Source organism: Gracilinanus agilis, chromosome 1 (assembly GCF_016433145.1).
Source record: "Gracilinanus agilis isolate LMUSP501 chromosome 1, AgileGrace, whole genome shotgun sequence".
In the NCBI taxonomy this organism is placed as follows: domain Eukaryota; kingdom Metazoa; phylum Chordata; class Mammalia; order Didelphimorphia; family Didelphidae; genus Gracilinanus; species Gracilinanus agilis.
The window spans coordinates 432,610,138-432,629,480 of NC_058130.1; the positions used below are offsets into that span (position 1 = coordinate 432,610,138).

General features: G+C 36.2%; 2 pseudogenes; one reads left to right on the forward strand and one right to left on the reverse strand.

The window, feature by feature from the left end:
* Positions 1-4,245: 4,245 nt before the first annotated feature.
* LOC123231580 lies at positions 4,246-5,749 on the reverse strand (annotated as a pseudogene).
* Positions 5,750-18,326: 12,577 nt separating this feature from the next.
* LOC123232852 lies at positions 18,327-18,471 on the forward strand (annotated as a pseudogene).
* The last annotated feature ends 872 nt before the right edge of the window (positions 18,472-19,343 follow it).

Consider the following 19,343-nt stretch of genomic DNA (forward strand, 5'->3'; position numbering starts at 1 on the left):
GTTATTAAAAATAGTTCAGAGACTTATTGTACTTTAAAAGTGTTGTTCTTACATAAAATGCACATATTTACTTGTATTCAGTGTTAAACATATTGTACGGCTCTCACAAAATTACATTTTAAAAAATGTGGCATTTATGGCTCTCATGGCCAAAAAGTTTGCAGACCCCTGCTTTAGAGGAAAGAAAAGGGTGAGCAAAGGTATGAATGCTAGAAATTTCAGTTAGGAACAAGGATGGTCTCATTTGGCTAGAGTAATCTCAGAAAGGGATTTTTTGTCTCTTCTTCATTCCCCCTATCAAGTCAGGAGACAAATCTCATTTATTCTATCTTGATATGATTTTTTTGTTCTCCATTTACAGTATTAACACTCTTTTTCAGGCCTCCCACATTTCCTGTCTGGACTATTAATACTCTCCCTTCTCTGGTCTTTTACTTCTAGTCACTCTCATTTCAATCCATTCTCCACACAGCTGCTGAAATAATTGTCCTAAAATGCAAATAATACTATGTAACTCTGTGGTTCAGTTCTGCTAGAATATCTCTTTAGTCTCCTCAGCCCAGATTTTAAGTCTGGTTCCACAATTGGGCTATAAACTTCTTTTCTCATCTTATTTCAAAACAATATAAAACAAAAACAACAACAAAAAATACCTTTCCTTCATATATTCCAGACAAATATCTATGGGATGTTTCTTGAGTACCTCCTACCCCCTTGTATTTATACAAGCTGTCTTCCGTGCCTGAACTGCGTTTCCTCATCATGGCTGCCTTCCAGTATCTTTGTCTTCCTTCAATATTCACCTTACTTATTTCTGTGAAACGTATCCTGATACCACTCACCTCCAAAGTTGTTAGACTTCTCTCATTCCTTAAATTTATCTTGTATTTACATTTAACCATTTTCTATTCATTTTAACAGTTTCTTAGATTGTTCTTCATAACCTGTTGACTATAGACACATTTATGATTTTACACTTATATGAATGAATATAAAACTGGAGAAGTAGTGGAGAGTACTAGAGTGCTATATTTTTTCCCTCTTCACAAAGAAGCTCCCTCTCAACTCTGGATCCGTGCACAAGAAGAGTCTCTGACCTCTAAGAGGAAGACTCGACTCTTTTTCTCACATTCTTGGGTTCTAAGCATGCATTTTAGGTGGGAAATAGTTATAATTTTAATTTAGCTCATATCTAGACATCCCTCAAAGAAAATATTCAGTGAATAATCAGGTATGCAATAGCAATTTATTTCCTATACACAAAAGAACTTAATTTGAAGAACTTTCACAGTCATTTATTAATAAAGACTTAAAACAAACAGCAGCAATGACTATTGTTACATTCTCCTGGAAGTTTAAAACTAAAAGTAATGAAGACACAAAACATTTGGTGAAACTGCTAAATAAGTATTTCTACTTCTCATTATTGTTTACCAAACAAATCCACTAGGTCTATGTTTTCTTTGGTAATACAGGCCAGAACTTGAGCTCTTCCTCCTGTTGAAAGTATCTTCTCCAATGCAGAAACCATCCCTTTTGTCAAGTAGCTCCAGAAAAGAGAAATAGTACCTCTAGGAGTCTTATTAAACTTAAAAGATTTCCTCCAAGGCTGGACAGATCAATTTCAAGAGTGGGCAAAGAAAGACAAATCAGAAGAGAAAACTAGGGATTCCATACTGAGCTGCAGACTGGCCCAATAAGAACACATTCTCTAGCTTCCATATGTTCACTTCTTCTTTATGCTCTTAGATGCTATATATTTAGGCTAAGGGAGGAGTAGTCCCTCTTATCACCATTTAGGAGAAAGGTTTAAACGGATATCATGTGATCCCTCTTAGAGAAAAGAGGAGAAAGACCATTGATGATTTATTCTCTAATAAAGATCCACTGAACAAGATATTCTTCCTACCCAGTGACCTATGAAGAGATTCTGTTCAAAGAACTCAAGTCCTTTGGTATTGAGCTGTTTTCTCAGAACTTCATGGAGTATAATCAAGGAAGCACTGGCAAATGTTTAACAACTAAGTCTCCAGAAAAAATATATATATACATATTTATAACATACTTTAAAGTTTATTCCATATTATTAGTATTTTCTCCATCACTTTCTTAAGCCAATGCAATCAATAAAATAATAAAATGAATCTTGATTTGCAGCATTTGCTTGTCTCTAAGATGTAGGTGCTCACTCTAAAAATGTACTTATTAGCTATTACAAATCAGTACAAGCTACTTCCAGCTATTTATAGGTGAGACCAGCATTTTAAGTTCATTGTTGAGATGAGATGAGGCACTTGTGAGTCACTTTTACTCTGCCCCTGTACAGCAGACATGGATATATATATTTAGCAACAGTTCATTTCTCTGGATACAGTCCCTTTCCTCAGTGTATAGCAACTACATGGTCTCAGGCACCAATCAAAGCTCTGAGAGGCCCCCAAACCCAAGGAAGCTCCCTCGAAGAAACTGGAATCAATCAAGTTTCACAAGAGGCGGAAGCTTCAGCAAGGAAGTCTTTATGGAACTAGGGATATAATGAAGTTCTTTGAGGGTTATGGGTGGAGAGAAAGTTGTATCAAGATAAGAGGAGGTGCATCAGGAAACTGCTCTTACCACAACGCACTTAAGTGTAATCCAATACAGTCCCAGATATAAATGTATCCATTTCCATGTTATATCCCCCAAGGAGAATGTAATGTCCTTAAGGATGGGGACTATATTTATATGTATACTCAGGGCTAGGAAGAATGATTTGTACATAGAACATGCTTAATGAATTGCTAATGAATAGAATTGAATATCATGAACCAAGGCTAACAAAGTGAGAAATGCTAGATTTTGAAAGGCATAATGCCATCAAAAGGAGTTTGCTCTATATTTAACTACTAAACAATAGAGTGCTACTATTTTCCAAGCACCTGAAAGTTCTTGAGAATAGTGGCATGATTAGCTTTGGAAATAAAAATTAGTCATTGACATGATTGATGAATTGAAAAGGGAGGAAAATGGAAACAAAATTAGGTGGCTAATGCAATAATTCAGGAGCCTGGTGATGGCCTATGATAGCATAGTTGTACAGAGAGAAAGGAAGAGATGAATATGAGAAATGTTACAAAGATGGAATCAATAGAATCCTGGTAATTAACTATATATGAAAGGTGAGGGAGAATAAATAGTTATAATGACACAATGGTTTGGAATAATGTTAACACCGATAGAGGTAATAAATAAACTTAGAAGGCAAAGCAGGTGGGGAGAAAATATAACTCAGTTTTGGACCTTCCAAATGTCAGATTTCATTGGGACATGGAAGAAGAGAAGTAACCACAGGGAAGAGGAGGTAATGGGACTGGAGCAAAGAAGGTCAGCATTGTTAATGCAGATGTGTGAGTTCTTTACATAGAGGTAAGAGTTAAAGCTATAGTGATAGATGAATTTGCCGAAGGAAAAATAGAGAGAAGAATGGATTAAAGCCAAAACCTTGAGAAATTACCATTTTGAACTGCTTGAAAGACAGAGAGTAGATAATGAAAGAGATAGCAAAGAAAATAGAATAGAATACAACAGAAAAATAGCTTATGAGCCAAGGAATGAAAAAACAAAATAGGAAGAAATGGTTAAGAGTAGCACAGTTCTGTGTATTTTGCAGGCCCTCCGGAAATGTCTATTTACTGATTGGCATAGCAGGGCACAAGAAGATGAAATATTAATGAGGATAACTACATAAGCAGAACTGGCCTTAAAATATTAATGTCTAGTGTGAACAATCTAGAGAAAAATGTTATTTGAAAGATCTTTTTACCTAAATGGGAGGAATAAAATTACCTTATTATTGTAGTCTGACCTTAGGGCTGCTAGGTGCCTCAGTGAGAGAATGCTGGACTTGGGAAGATTCATCTTCGTGAATTCAAATTTGGTCTCAGATACTATCTGCGTACTTCTTTTTTTAATGATGTAAAAGGATTATTTATTTTCTCAGTTTTTAAAACACACAGGGGTTAATGAGGACAGTGGGCCCTGGGAACCTGCTCTCCATTGCAGCATTTCCAGAGACCCCAATATGGGCCCTGTAGTTCCTTCTGTATTAAAATAATAGGAGATTTCCCTGAGTAAAAGTGTTTCTTTAAGGAAGGCTTATCTGGAATTCAGTAGCAGCAGAAGTCCTGATACCATTATCAAAGCAGTGGCACTGGAACAGAGGCCCAGGAATGGATGAAGGGGTTGGACTGGGTTTCAGCTGGCCCTTCATCCTACAGTACCCATAACTTCTGGGAATCCACCAGGTTTCTTCACCTCTAAATTGCTATAAGCTGGGCCAGCCACTCTTCCACACAAGGGACTTACTTCTCTGATTTGGTTTTAAAAGGCAATCCATGACCTGGACAACCTGCCATTTCTTTGAAAGTTCTTTTCTTGCAGCAGCCACAGCACAGTTTAAAAACACATTTGTTGCCCTTTGTGTTTGTGTATTGGTCATACTTTTGCATATTTTGATTTCTTCAAGAGAAAGTCCAAACTGGCATCCTTTTCATCCTCCAAGGCTTGCTTTCCCTGTGTGCTGTGACCAGTGCTGCCATTCTCTTTGCTGGTCTGTCTAGGCCCAGGTTGGGCATATGGCTGGCAAATCCAATGGAAGAAAGGCAATATTCCCTTGGACTTCTCTCCTTCCGTCTGGTTGGCTATTTCCTCCTGACAGTGCAGCTTTAGGTCTCTGTTAAAATCAGCAATCCCTTCCAAAGTTTTTACTTTGGCCAGTTCTTTCCGAAGCTGCTGACAAATCTATAGTGTGTAATATCATAGCTTGAAGAGATGAGGCCGGACATAGGACAGAGGGAAGGGGTGCTGTTGTGCAATCTCCAGATATTCTTCAGCCATCTCCCACCCCAGTGGGTTTCAACCCTCAAACAAGACTGGGTTGTGTAGGTTACCCTCTGCACTCATCACCCCATGAACCCCTGTTTTCTAGATACATTTTTTCACATCATGGAAGTATTAGATGTTCCCATTTGCAAATACTGGGATATTCACTGTCTTCCCCATGGCCTTTATGTGCTCCTAAGATGCAACTCCAGATAGCGGACCCTTATGTTCCCTGGCACGTCCATAAACAGTTAATAATTGGTATCTGCTTTCTCTAGCAACTAAGCCTATTTCATAGTCTTGTCATTTTCTGGGAAGACACGAATTTTGCAGGTGACTGGAACAGAGAGTTTCTCATGTGCCAATAGAATCATTCTCTGGAGCAGATCCCACTCTTCTTGTAAGAAGGCTCCATAATGACCTCTCTTGGCGATCATTTGAGGACAGCTCAAATTCAGATCTATAGCATCACAATAATCCTTGGCCAGAAGAGCAGCTTTGACAAACACCTCAGGATCATTGGCACAGAACTGTATGATAAGGGAGTGATCTTCGGGACACACATCACGACACTGATTTTTCTTTCCATAGCTAGTGTCTCGAACAAAAAAGCCTGAGCATGAAACATAGGTGCGTAGCTTAACTGAGCTCCATGGCGACGGCTCAATAGACTGCAAGCCAGTTCACTTTGATCTACCAGGGGGGGCAACTACATAATGTGCCCCTTGAAAAGTATGTCTCCAGAACTCAAATCCTTGTAGCTTTGGCATCTTTTCCAGTCTGCCTCTCCCCCAGTGGCTCCTGGTGTTCTGTCAGCATCTGCGACCACCACTTCCAGGACGTGGGGCTCCTGGCCATTTCCGGGTCTGCGTGGTACTCCAGTGCCACTGTTAACCCGATTGTTCTCATCACCGCAGCTGAAGACAAAGATGAAGACAACAACTCCGACCCCACACTGGAGTCCAGGCCATACCTCTGCAAGGAGGCAGCCCGATGGTGTCTCCGTATCTGTGTACTTCTGAGGAAGGCACTTAGACCTATTTGCCTCATTTTTTTCACCTGTAAAATGAGCTGGAGGAGGAAATGGCAAACCACTCCAGTATCTTTGCCAAGACAAACCCAAATGGGGTCATGAAGAGTTAGGCACAACTTAAATGACTGAACAACAATGACAAAGTGTGACCTGACTTTCCAAAATACTTAAATTGGCTATTATACCCCCTCATCATTCTAGAGGTTCCCCTGAACTCCATGGGAGAGAAAAGACCAATGTGTCTGTTTCCTGGGTTTTCTATAACCCTTACCTTCTGTCTTAAAATAGATACTAAATATTAGTTCCAAGGCAGAGGAGTAGTAAGGGCTATGCAAAAGCAAGGGCTAATGGTTACAGGACTTGCCCAGGGCCACAGAGCAAGGAAGTGTGTGAGGTCAAATTTGAACCCAAACCCTAGTGGTTTGAACTAGCTTCCCCTAGTGGTTGTTTTCTAAGGTTATCAAACTTAAACTCCCATTCCAGTATGGTCTTCCCAATGTAAAATTCTAGTGATAGCTCACCAGTTCCATTTCAAAAGAATTTTTACTTGGAGAGGGGTCTGGAGTGGGAGGGAGGGAAAAAAAAAACCATGGATTACAAAATGTCAGAAAATGCCTATTAAAAATTATAATGGAATTCATTGACATAAAATGTCCCAAAATTAAAAACTTAAGAAGATACTTCAATAATACATTAAAAATAAGAGAACAAATATCCTCCCCTTCCCTCGCCAACAATAAAAGGACACAACCTCATCTTACCTCCTTAGTCCTTGGGGGAGTAGGATCAGATAGTTTCTACACAATATTGGTCCCTGCAATTTCATATCCAAATGGCATCCCTGCTGGATGAGTCCTTGCCTCAGCAGGCAATGGGTTGAGTCCCAAAGGTTGCTCCTTTCTTTCCTAGATTTTAAAGTTGGACCAGATAACTACAAAACCCATCAGTGTTTCAAATCCCAGACCTTGTAAAGATCACAAGGGTGTAGTCATCTCCAATCTTCACTTAAAATGAAAGGACAAATGTCAAGGCAAAGAACTAAGGTCTATGTTCACAGGCCACACGTTGCCCTCTGCTGGGGTGGAATGAAAGCCTCCCCATTCATAGCATTTTGTCTTTTCTCTTGCCAAAATGTGAACAATTAGAAAGAGGACAGACTAAGGAGAAGAAATAGGTTCTGGTTGACTAATGCCTTTGGAATTCACCCCAGTTCAAGCTACTCAGACAATCAAAGAGTCATCTCTTTACCACATGGTTAGCAGACCAGAACCTGTTGCAGAATGTCTGCACATGCTCCAAAGTGGGCATGAGAATTGCATAAGCTTTGCACTGTCTTCAGGATCATGAGGATAGGGCTTATCAGCCAACTGCTTATTAGACCATCATACTGATAATATTATCTGATAGAGGAAAGAAAGCAACTGAGGCCAGTGGTTCTGACAAGCACAGTTGCCCTCTCTCCCATGGAAGTTACATATGAGCAACTTATGAAAATAGAGAGAATATACGTTTCTGGGCTAGTGTTTCAGATATTTAAATGTACTGCCCTACAGAATTATGAGTTAGAAGGGGCAGCTGGAGAGTCAGATGTCAATTCTTTGTGATAAAATAGTGTGGAAGGTCTAGTATTACTGAATAGCTTTCTTTATGCTCCTGTACTTCTGTCTTTACATTTTAGGAAGTATGTGGACAAACTAGAGTGAATCTAAAGGAAGATGATAAGGATAGTAAAGAGATAAGAGAAATCTCTATACAAAGATACACTGAAAGATCTGGAGCTAGTAAGCCTGCAGAAGAAAAGGTTTGCAAAAGAAAAACTTATCTATCTTCAAGTATTTAAAGTGCTTCCATGTTCAAGAGGAATTGGGAATGTTTGCTTGGTCACAGGAGACAGAATTCTGATCAATGGGTGTATCCCAGAATTGGAATTTTAGAGTTGGAGGGGAGCTTAGACACTATCCAGTCCAACTCTTTCAGAAATGTGTAGAAAGACAAATTTAGGCTCAGCCTGAACAAAAGGTTTTTTAAAAATGAGAGTCAACCCAAAGTGTAATGGATTACCTGATTGTCTGAGGAAGTGGTACATTATACCTCTCTGGTGGTCTTCAAGCACAGCAAATGACCACTTTCTGGAGTTTCTACACAAAGGATATGTTTTCAGAGATGTGTTTTACCACATCACCTCTGAAAACTGTGCCAATTCTGATTGTGTTATTCTCGGATTAAACTGTACTGCGAATATATTTATGTGTATTAATGTGTATATATGAGTGTGAGTGCATTGTGTGTGTGTGTGTGTGTGTGTGTGTGTGTGTGTGTGTGTGTGTATCTCCCTGAGGGAGACATATACACTGCTTTGTGTACTATTTGTGGGCTTAGGTACAGAGAAAGACAAAATCTGGGTAACTATAACTCTGTATCAGAAGATCCATTACAGCTGCATATCACAAATAATTTCTGAGTGGCTTATGTTGGAGGTCACAAGACCCTGACATGATAGTCCTCAGTAAGTGAGAGTACATATTTACTAATATTGACATATTCCGTCAATCATAATTCATTAAAATTCAGCTTTGCTGGACTGGTCACGGATCACATCTCCAAATCTGGATTTAAAAAGCAAGTGTTTTTGTCCCAGTGGATCCTAGGAATGAACAGATGTTCTTAAAATCTACTTAAATAATACAGTATGGCCATTCTAATTTTGAACGGAACGTTAAAAACAAGGTGGTTCCAAAACATAGGAAAAGCATAGTATGAGAGATATGATATTTCGAAGAGAGAAGAAATTGCAGAAATGAACAGTATAATAAATATGTTAAAAATCAAGTCATCTTTGTCTCTCTAAGAGAAATCTAAGAATCTCAGACTGGACTTACCTGTCACTTTGAGATATTTGTCAATGGATCATAGAAAAGTTCTCTATTAACTGCGAGTTACTAAATTGCTATACCTATTTTGGAAGGTCATTATCCCTCTACCTTCATAAAAGGTAGAAAAAATCATTTTAATGATCTGTAATAAGAACACATGCAACTATATTGCCAATCATGCCAGTCACCAAAAAGTATTTGTAAAGTGGAATATTCCCAGAATTCCATTTCCTAAGGAATTGTATCTAATGCAAGTGAGGTTACATTAGAAGATATAGTCTCTGATTTGAGGTGAGAAGATTTCTGAGCCAAAGAAAGAAAAAGGAATTGCATAGAAGAGAGTCTCTAATGGCAATGTAAACCAAGTCCAAATCTCATTGCTATGCAGCTTTCTCCTTTTTAGTGAAGATGAATGCCCTTCCATGCATAAGAGGTAGGGTAGAGTTGGCAAGAATGGAAAAGCTCCAATCTTCTTTAGGATTCTTCAGACCTTGATTCACTTCAGGAACTTCTGGATACCAGCATTGAGAGGGAAGATGGAAGAAATCAGATCTACTTCAGATTGCTCAAGGGAAAGAATCTAAGAAGACATGAGAGGTCCCGGAAGTCTTCATCATATTCCTATTACCTACTTGCCACACTTGAGATTTCAAGGAAGTTCCCCTTAGATGAGACCAAGAACAATCTTGATTGAGCTGAGATAGCTTACTCCCAGTGGCAGAGCCCCTTTTCTCTGGTATGCATTTTCTTATGTATACTTTTTTTTATGATTTCTCTTTTGCTGCTTATTTGGATAAATGATTTTTGAGTTTTATTTATTTGGTTTTTTTACAACTCTGTGGAAGTCAAGCCTCAGATATAAAGTTTGGGGGCCTTCTTTTCCCTTTCCACCACGAGTATTGAAAAAGTAATCAGTTAGATTGAATCTGAAAATAATATCCTCTAAACTAACAATATTTAAGGGAGTTGATTATATAGTAGTAACCCCTCTTTCTCAGGAGAGTGGAGTTGTCTTCAGCACCAACTTCCAGCTTCTCCTCCTTGAGGAATAAAAGTTTCCTTTGGAGAAAAGAATGGGAGGGAATGAGGCTAGGGATGTCGATCCTGCCTCCTTTCAAGCCACATGACATCCTCATGCCACATGTAAAGTGCCAACAGCCTTTACAACACAGTGGGTGGGGCTCAATTCAGCAGCATTAGGGACCCCAAAAGACCCAGCATGTTTCTGAGATTCCCAGGCTAAAGACCAGAGGAAAAACAAAAGAAATGTCTGAACATAGATTAATGGCATAATCGAAAATGTCTATCTTCAATCTGGCCACAATAAATGCTTTGTCATTCATTTCTCACACCAAAGTGTATTTCTTGGTGGTAATTGTTTTCCATAGTTTCTATACTATTTATTCCAATGGGAGACACAAATTCATGGGATGTGCATGTAAAAATTCTTATTTTTTTTATTGTTTTAAGCCTAAAGATTTGTCTGTTATATTAAAATTAAAATACCCAGTTAACTATCTCTCCCTCCCTTCCATCCCCCAATTAGAGAAGGCGTTTTTGACAAAAACACTTATGTGTACATAAAACTGTTTTGTTTCTATTTGTCAGTTCTTTCTCTGTAGGTGAACAGAGACAAGTCACTCTTCAAACAATATTTCTGTTGCTATATATAATGTTCTCTTATTTCTTTTTGTTTCACTCTTGATAATTTCATATTGGTCTTTGTGTTTTTCCAAAATTAACCCACTTGTCATTTCTTATGGTGCAGTAGAATTCAGTCACAATCATATGCTTTTGTTTTTTTCTTTAATGCATTTTTTTTTCTGGTGCCCTAGTCAGATGCAATCTGAGTTCAGCCAACTAGAAATTCTCAACTGAGCTGTGTCAGGGACTTAAACTAAATAAAGCACCTTTATCATTAGATATAACTCATAATTTATGTATATAATTGAGTAGACTATAGAATATATATCCTAGACCATTAAAACATATTCTATATTTAAAGCTCTCAACAAAATGAAAATTTAACTCGTCTATCAATCACACTAATTTTCACTTTTGGGGAACTTCTTTCTTAAACAAAAACTGCCAAGATTAGGTTAAAATAGGTATTAAATCTTATTTTTTCCCATTCTGTCTTTGGTGGAGGTAAACAGTTACAATCTTGCCTTAGAGAGTTGGCCTTAAGCTTTATGACATCAATTAGTTATATTTTAGCTCTTTCCTTCAAGCTGGCAAATTCCAGCTGCTTTAATTTTTATATAAAAAGTCACACTTCTCAATACTTATGTTAACTTTGGTATTTTCTACTGAATACTTTTCAAATCCTAATCCTTTTATAATAGTGGTCAGAATGAAACGCTCTATTACCTCATTTCTAATTTCAATGAATCTGTATGGAATTCAAAGAGTAATGAATAATTCTTCCCATTTAAATACTAGTGGACCACTTTTCTGCCCCTTTGTATCTGCTACATGTTCTTTAGTATATTCCATAGAAACATGTTTCCAAGTTGATTTTTTCTATTTTGTTTTTTCTTCTTATTTGTTATTCTCTGTCTGTCCTATTGAACTTCAACATAGCCAAACACAGAAGTCAATATAGATGTGTAGCCTCTTTTCTCAATATAGCTTTACTCTTGCTCAACAAGTGTCTTATTTATTTATGTGTATATATGTATTAATTATAATGCATATAATAAATTTATACATTGTAATTTAAGTAGATTATATATATATGCATATATATGTTTGCTAATTTAACAAGAATGTTCTCTATTTTGCTATGCAAGTCAGTAATGGAATATTTTTAAAGAGTTATTTTATAAACCAAGTTTGACACTTTTGTATAGAATTAATCCAATGATTGGTGTCCCTTGTATTTTGTTAAAAGTATATCTCAGAGTGAGTTATAAATTATTGATTTTATACATGTATGAGTTTTACCATTTTTTCCCTTTGCTACAGATTTCTCATGTTCAAAGGCTACAAAAGACTGCCAATTAGATCTTGGTTTATACAGAAATGTTTTAGAATAATGTTAAAGTCAAAGGAACTTTTATGCTTGCTAGAGATAATCCAAATTTTACCAAAGGACTATATTTTGGGAAAGTCATGCAAATGCTGGTGATCCTCATGAAATGGTGTATTTTATTGGTTGTAAATTACAAGTTAAGCAATTAAGATGCTTTACATTCTGACATTAACTTTTATGTCACCAGAGAAGATTAATGGGTGATAGACCATACCAAAAGGAGACCTTGCTGCCTGAGTAAATATTACCTCAAGTTCATACAATCACCAAACTATTTCTTCAGCTGCCCCCTTTCACTGAAAATGTATTCGTTTTCTTTTTCTTTTTGAAGTTCCTTTTTTTTAAGCCCCTTAAAACCTAGTCGTTTTATTCAGTATCCCTATAATTTTGGTTTATCTGATGTCTGCTTTATTACAAGGCATATTCTGCATCAGCAAAAGCTTTAATATCTGAAAAGTCCAGCTAACATAAACCCACTAAATCGCTAGCACACTGCAAAATACATGCCACCATCACTCTTATATGAGCACTCACAATACCACCAAACCATATTAAAAGCCCTAAAGAAATTAGACTGGAAAATCTTGATGAAGGACACAAAGTAGGGATTCTAGAAAATGTGGGCCACAACACAACAAAAAATAGCAGTGGGCAGCTGTGGCTCTGATGAGATGAACAGAATCAACTATTGAGGGGCATCTTGGTGGGGGTAGATTTTCTGTCCACCTAATTTAGACTAATAAAAAAGTGAAGAAAAAAGTAAAAAAGAGCTATTAAATGTTTCTCTCCAGTGTATATTGCAAGCTGTTGTGTATACATGTGTTTGTGTGTGTATTTGTGTGTGTGTGTGTTAAATTATAGGAGACAGGATTCTGATATCGAGAATGGTCTTTATTTTAACCCTTTCTGTATCTGATTTGCCTTGGCCTCCTATCTTTGAGCATCCCCAAGCAAAACTGAAAGTCAGCTTTCAGTGTATTGCCTATCAAAAGGACACTCTCAGGTTCTTTGTTTTTCTAAGTTGAGTCTGCTCAGTTTAAGAGTATCAGTGGCTTATGTTGATATTCTTGCATTGCAGCAGAAGTGACTTTAAGCACATACACAAACAACTCCCATTATCTTTAGATCACTGGCATGTTAGATTATAGTGGATCCCAGGGGCCATGATATTTTAGTCAGGTATGTACTTCACAGGAACCCACTGAACTTGAACCAACTCTAACTCAGTGAATTTGAACCAAAACACTGAGGACTTTAGCCTAGAGCCTTAAACAGAAAAGAAGGCTTAGGCAAGTAGAGAGTGAGGTGTGGAAAGAAGCCTAATTTAAATGAGGGAAAGTGACATGAAACTGCCTCTTACTTTTTCATACCATTCTCCTCTGCTCTTCGGTCTCTCCCAGAGATTATTTTGGAGCCCTGTGGCTGAATTTCTCCTAAGTATCTCTACTACCTGTTATTACAGACATCAGAGCAGAACATGACAACATAGCGTGAAAAAATAAGGTGAACTCTTACAAAGGGAAGTAAACAGGACAGGGTGAAGGTTTGGAAGACTGCCTGAAAAATCTTGTAAGGATGGGATGGAAAGGGCAAAGTTAAGGAAAAAAGAAAGATATATCAGCCCTGAAAGTACTAAAGGACAGCACAAAACAATTTATTTTCAGAAAGTGGGGAGTGGGGGGCACTTGAAAGGGATCTAAGGGTAAAGAAACTTGGAGTGGGAGGGAAGGAACTATCCAGTCCCCAGCCCTCTTCCCCCTCTTATGCATTCCAATTGCAGAAACTTTGCCTGATATTATGACTACTATTTGTTTCATGCCGACTGTTCTTGGCACTGCTTTGTGCATCCAAAGATATGTTGCCTGCCCTAAGGGCTCATAGTGTAAGTTACACAGACAATGAGCTAGAGAGAAAAAAAAAATTGTCCTTGAGAGGAATGGCATCTAGAGAGGGGGAGGAATTCCACCAGAGGCAAGGAAATCCCCACCAATTCCAAGACTGGAGCTAAATATCTCTCGTGTCTATCTATTAAGGCAGTCATGGTCGCGAACACTTTAGCTGAGACTGCACAATGGTTTTCATTATAATCTCCTATTTTCAGACACATTCTCTGAAAAAATAAACCTTACTGGCTGGGATTGTTTAAGCCCAAAGGGATTTTTTTTTTCCCCTTGGAAGGCATTTTTTTTTCCCTCCTGTATCACAAAACTGAAGTCTGCTTTTCTTACAACATTTTGGTATTCTCTTCAGTGATTTTAATTCTATGCATGTCTTAATATGCAAATTTTCTTTGTTTTCTCAACTTTTTTCTTCACTTATTATAAGCCAAACAAGTCCTTCTTTGACTCTTCTTTCTCATTTTCTCTAACTTATTTTACCCAATTTAATTTAGTTTTATTCTTAAAAACTTCCGTTTTCTCTGATTTATTTAATAGGATCACTTCTATCATACTGGATCAATTTCATTAACATGGAAGATTAATTAAATAGCCAAATTAAACATTCTGTTCATGGTTTTATTCTTTGGGGACCTTTTTATAGCACTGATACTCTAAGTTACGAAAATATAAGCATATTTAGAATAAATAAATCAAGCTACCATCTCTAGTTAGCAAAGGGAATTTAAACAATAAATAATGCCCCAGTTGGAAATGTTTGACCACAGAAATATGCCAACAGTCTTTATAATCTCTAGTCCATAAAGGTCTCCCATACATCTTTTAAAATGGTATTCATCATTTAAATAGTAATGTTATATTGAGGCCAACATTTCTCACATTCCTTGAATTTTTATACTTCCTATATAACACTAGGCAATTGATTTAACCTCTATCATTCTTAATTTCCTTACCTGTAAAATGAGAAAATGAGACTTGATTCAGGTCACTATTAGGTCTAAATTAGAACACTTTGAAATAGTACTTTACTACAGGGTTTGTCATGATCATTAGAAATATGAGCAAATTAATTATTTTTCATTCTAGGATCCATTTTCTTAAATTGCTTTTTCATGTCATGTAATGATGCTATTTTCCCTTGTCCTATTACAGACTAGTCATTTTGTAAATTGCCTCTTTTCTTTTTCTCATATCCTTCTAAAAATCAAAAGGACATTCTCCAGCAAAGAGTTTTCCTAAGTATGACAAATCTTTGTTAATCTAGGATCTTTGGAGAAAGGAGGGTTATTACTGATTTTAGTTAATATGTTACTTACTAAATAACTTTAAAAATAATTAAAATATATGAATGCATATAGCCTGTCATTCTTTGACTCTAATAAATTAGAAAGCATCTTAATGTTTTAGTGTTTTGGGGTAATCCTTATGAACTACAAATATAAAAGTTTAGCTAATTCTACCACCTATTCCATGAATCCTTTTCTGATCCTCTCACCCAAAAGAACTCTCTCCCTTCCTTAGAATTCCATTTGTAGCAGTCTATATAATCTATACTTTTCTGATTTGTATTATTTATTCACCTCTTCTTTCTTAATGCTCTGATCATGTCTTTCCATTTTAAGATGACTTGCAAAAATTGACACATTACCGTATACATTTAATAAATATATTTTGACTTGACTTTATGAATTGCCTGGCATGATAGAAAAAAAATTATCATTTGAACTTCTTCATTGCTTAGAAATGAACATGTGACTAAGGTAGTAGTTTACAACAAAGAGAAGTGTTAGTGTGCTGGTAAATGTTTAACAACTGACTCACTGAGGAAAAAAAAATGTACCCAGGATATACAAGTTCAATCTGATTATTATTTTCTCCATCACTTACTTAGGTCTACACAATTAACAAACAACAAATCAAGTCTTGATTTATAGCATTTATAGATTTCTGAGATGTAAAAATGTATTAGTTCTTATGAGATGGCTCAGTCTGACTTAGCAGGCACCTCTCATGTATGAGCCAGAGAGACTTTCAGGAACCACATTTTCTAAGAGGAAAAAAAAAAAAAGATTTTAGCCATGAAGAAAGGGACTGAATTTTAGTCTTGTTTCTGTTTCTGTTTCTAACAGTGGTGAAAATAGAGCATTGTACCAACCTGAGCAGAGCTGACAGGAATCACAAGAGTAACAAAGTTTGTAATCGATGCTGATTTGGAAAACTAAAATTAAATTAAAAATTAATCTTCATTCTTGCTCCAAACAACTCCTTTCCATAGATTCTGACCAGCCAGCCCAATTGTGATGAGATTGAATATTTTACTCATTGTCAGGAGCAAGTCCTGGATATTTTTAAGGGAATTATAACCATTGCCATAAAGGCAGGTTTTGTACAGAAAAATTATAAAACAAATTCTGTCAGCTTTCTCACATGAAAAAAATTAAAAATATAAAACTATGAACTCGATGCCTGGGAATAACAAAGGTTCCTCTAAGAAGCTGATCTATCTATATTTGTGTCTGCATCTAGATATATATATCTAGACATCTCCTACTACATATATATGTATATTAGTCCTGAGAATCCCAATTATGTTATTAAGTCATTTTAATATATGTATTATCTCCTCTGCAGATACTTCCACAGTTTACACTTACATGGACAGTTTAAATCCCTGGAGGATTAATAACAATAAAAGAACTCCAGCCTCTCAGGGTTGTAAAGATAACCCTGAGGATTTTTTAATTTTAATTTAATTTTAATTAATTAATTTAATTAACCAATTAGTTAATTAATTTAATTAACCAATTAAATTAATTAATTAGTTTTTTAAATTTGATTTTCATTATTTTTTTAAACCCTTAACTTCTGTGTATTGGCTCATAGGTAGAAGAGTGGTAAGGGTGGGTAATTATTTTTTAAATACTATTAATGATAAGCCTCCATTCAGAGTTTTCCCCATTGACAAACAATTAGCCAGATTTAATTCACTAGTATATTTCCTAAATTAGTATAGTAAGGACGGTTATTTTTTATCTCAACACGTGGGACACACTCTCCTCTTACATATTCAATGTATAAAGAGCTCATGTAACCAAATATTTATTCTAATGGTTCTAGACTATTGGAAGGTATTTTCTCTCTTCGTGGGATCCTCATAAAAAGCCCCATGGAACAAAATTCTCCACTAAGCATTGAAGGTTTGTGCCTTGGTATGTTCTATAGCAGCACTTCTTTATTAATTAAAAAGCTGATGGTTCCTGAATCTACCTTTCTTTGGTTTGTCTAGGTCAAGATTTCTCAGCTCCTAGATTGAAATATTGTTTGTTAATGCTGCAATATCTCTGAACTTGCGAAAAGTATTTGGATAAGGATCAGATTGAACTCAACTGATTGATATGTTAAGTATAAGATATACTTTGTAAAAAATTAGTAAGTGAGTAACTGTCTTGCATCAGTTCCAGTGCTTAAATTCAGTTGAAGTTCCTCACAGGATCTCAAAGAAAAAATCACTAAGCAACAGACAAATCCTTGAAAAATCATAGAAAATGATAGAACTGTTAAAAGACTATGAGTGGGCCAATTCTTCCATTTTCAAAAAGGAAGCCAAGCATGATCGTACACATCTGTAAATTCTAGTAAGAAAAAAGTCTAAGCTGGGGGATCTCTTGAGCACAGGAGCTCAGTAGGTAAGGCAGATCAGATATCCAGGCTAAATTTGGGGTTAATATGATGTATCCCCAAGATCAAGCAACCATCAGGTTGCCTGAGGAGGAGCAAACCAGCCCATATCAGAAAACAGTGCAAGTCAGAACTCACTAGTTGATTGAGGTAGGACTGAACTGATAATTAACTCCTGTACTTCCAGAGTGAGCAAGATTGAGACACTTAGTTTTTTTTTTTTTTTAATTAAAAAAAATAAATTCCTTAGCTTGTCTTTGATTTCTGAAACAATTATGGATCTTATTAAAGGAATTATTTGTATTTAGGAAAAATAAAATTTTAAATAATCAATTAATAAGCATTTTTAAAATTTCTATTATGAGCAAGCCTCTAGATGAGGTACTAGGGATACAAATTAAAAAATAAGATGACTCCTGCCCTGGAGGAATATGCATTCTACACTGAGTGGTGAAGGCATTAACTGGAATGATCAGGAATGTTCTCTTGAAGGAAGTAACATTTTTGCTAAACCATGAAGAGAGTCAGGCATCCCTAGTGATGGAATTGAAAAGAGAAGGACCATGTATAAGAAGGCAGTGGACCAGGAGAAGCAATGTCTTATTCAAGGAACAGCAAGTAGAACCATTATGGCTAGAAAGAAGAATAAAGGACAAGTGTTCAATAAAATTTGCCTGAAAAGATAGATTTAAGTAGGATTGTAAAAGGCCATAAGGGCCAAAGAAAGGACTTTATAGTTTTTCCCAAAATATAATGTGGATTCATAGAAGGTTCCTAAGGAAAGGTAGGACATTGCATGGCTATGAGCTTGGCATGATGGATAGAGCACCTAATTTGGAACCAAAGAGAGGCCTTTCAATCTCAACTCAGATAAGGTGATCCTTTGCATAACATTTAAACTCTCTCAGTCTCCATTTCCTCATCTATAATATGTCAATGATAATAATAAAATTGCTTCTCAGCCTTTTGGCTAAGATCAAGTGTAATGATAATAATAATGCTTTTTTCTACTATTTTTGTAAGGGCCGAAGGAGATCATAAAACCTTTTGAAATCTTTAAAATGTTATATAAATGTTATTTTTAAAGAAACTCTTACCTTTTATCTTAGAATCAATACTGTATATCGGTTCCAAGGCAGAAGAGTGGAAAGGGCTAGGCAATGGAAGTTAAGTGACTTGCCTAGGGTCATACCTATGAAGTGTCTGAGGTCAGATTGAATCTACGACTTCCAATTTCGATACCTGGCTCTCAATCTACTGAGCCACAGAGCTGCCCCCTAAATATCATTATTTAAAATAAATCAACAAGGCAGGATTCCTGTTCAGTAGTGAGTTGGAGAACACAGACACTTTATTGCCTTCCAATAATGAGATTCTGAGAGTCTGAGAAAAATAATGAAATACCATACTGAAAGAAGACTAATGTTATAAATTATAAGCACATGGGTATTGAAAGTTTGAGAACATGAATTTAAATTGAGAAAACATTTGAAAACTAATCTATTCTCTGTGAAAATGGAAACCACCAGACTCATAAATTACATGTTTTTTCTAGCTTAGAACCTGATCATGGCCTTGAATAGATAGAAAAGAGCATTTACTAGCAGCCAATTCTAGAATGGTGCCATTTTTGTCCTAAACAACTAAAGTTTCCCTTAGACTTGACCCTTACCAAAATAAAGACTAGGAAGTAGCAACCTATTTCTGATGATGCCTGTAGTTAGCTAATTTGCTAGTTAATAATCACTTGTTATACTTATAACTTATTTATAAATGAAAATGGAATTTGAATTTTTTTCTAACTGGATTCATAAAATGATTTCTAGAATCATGAATTTAGAGCTGTCAGGGACTTCTGGCTTTATCTTATTTGATCCTCTCATTTTACATAAAAAGATACTGAACAAATTTCTTTTCCAAGATCACATAGGTATCAAGTAATAGGTAGATCTAGAATTCCAAATCAG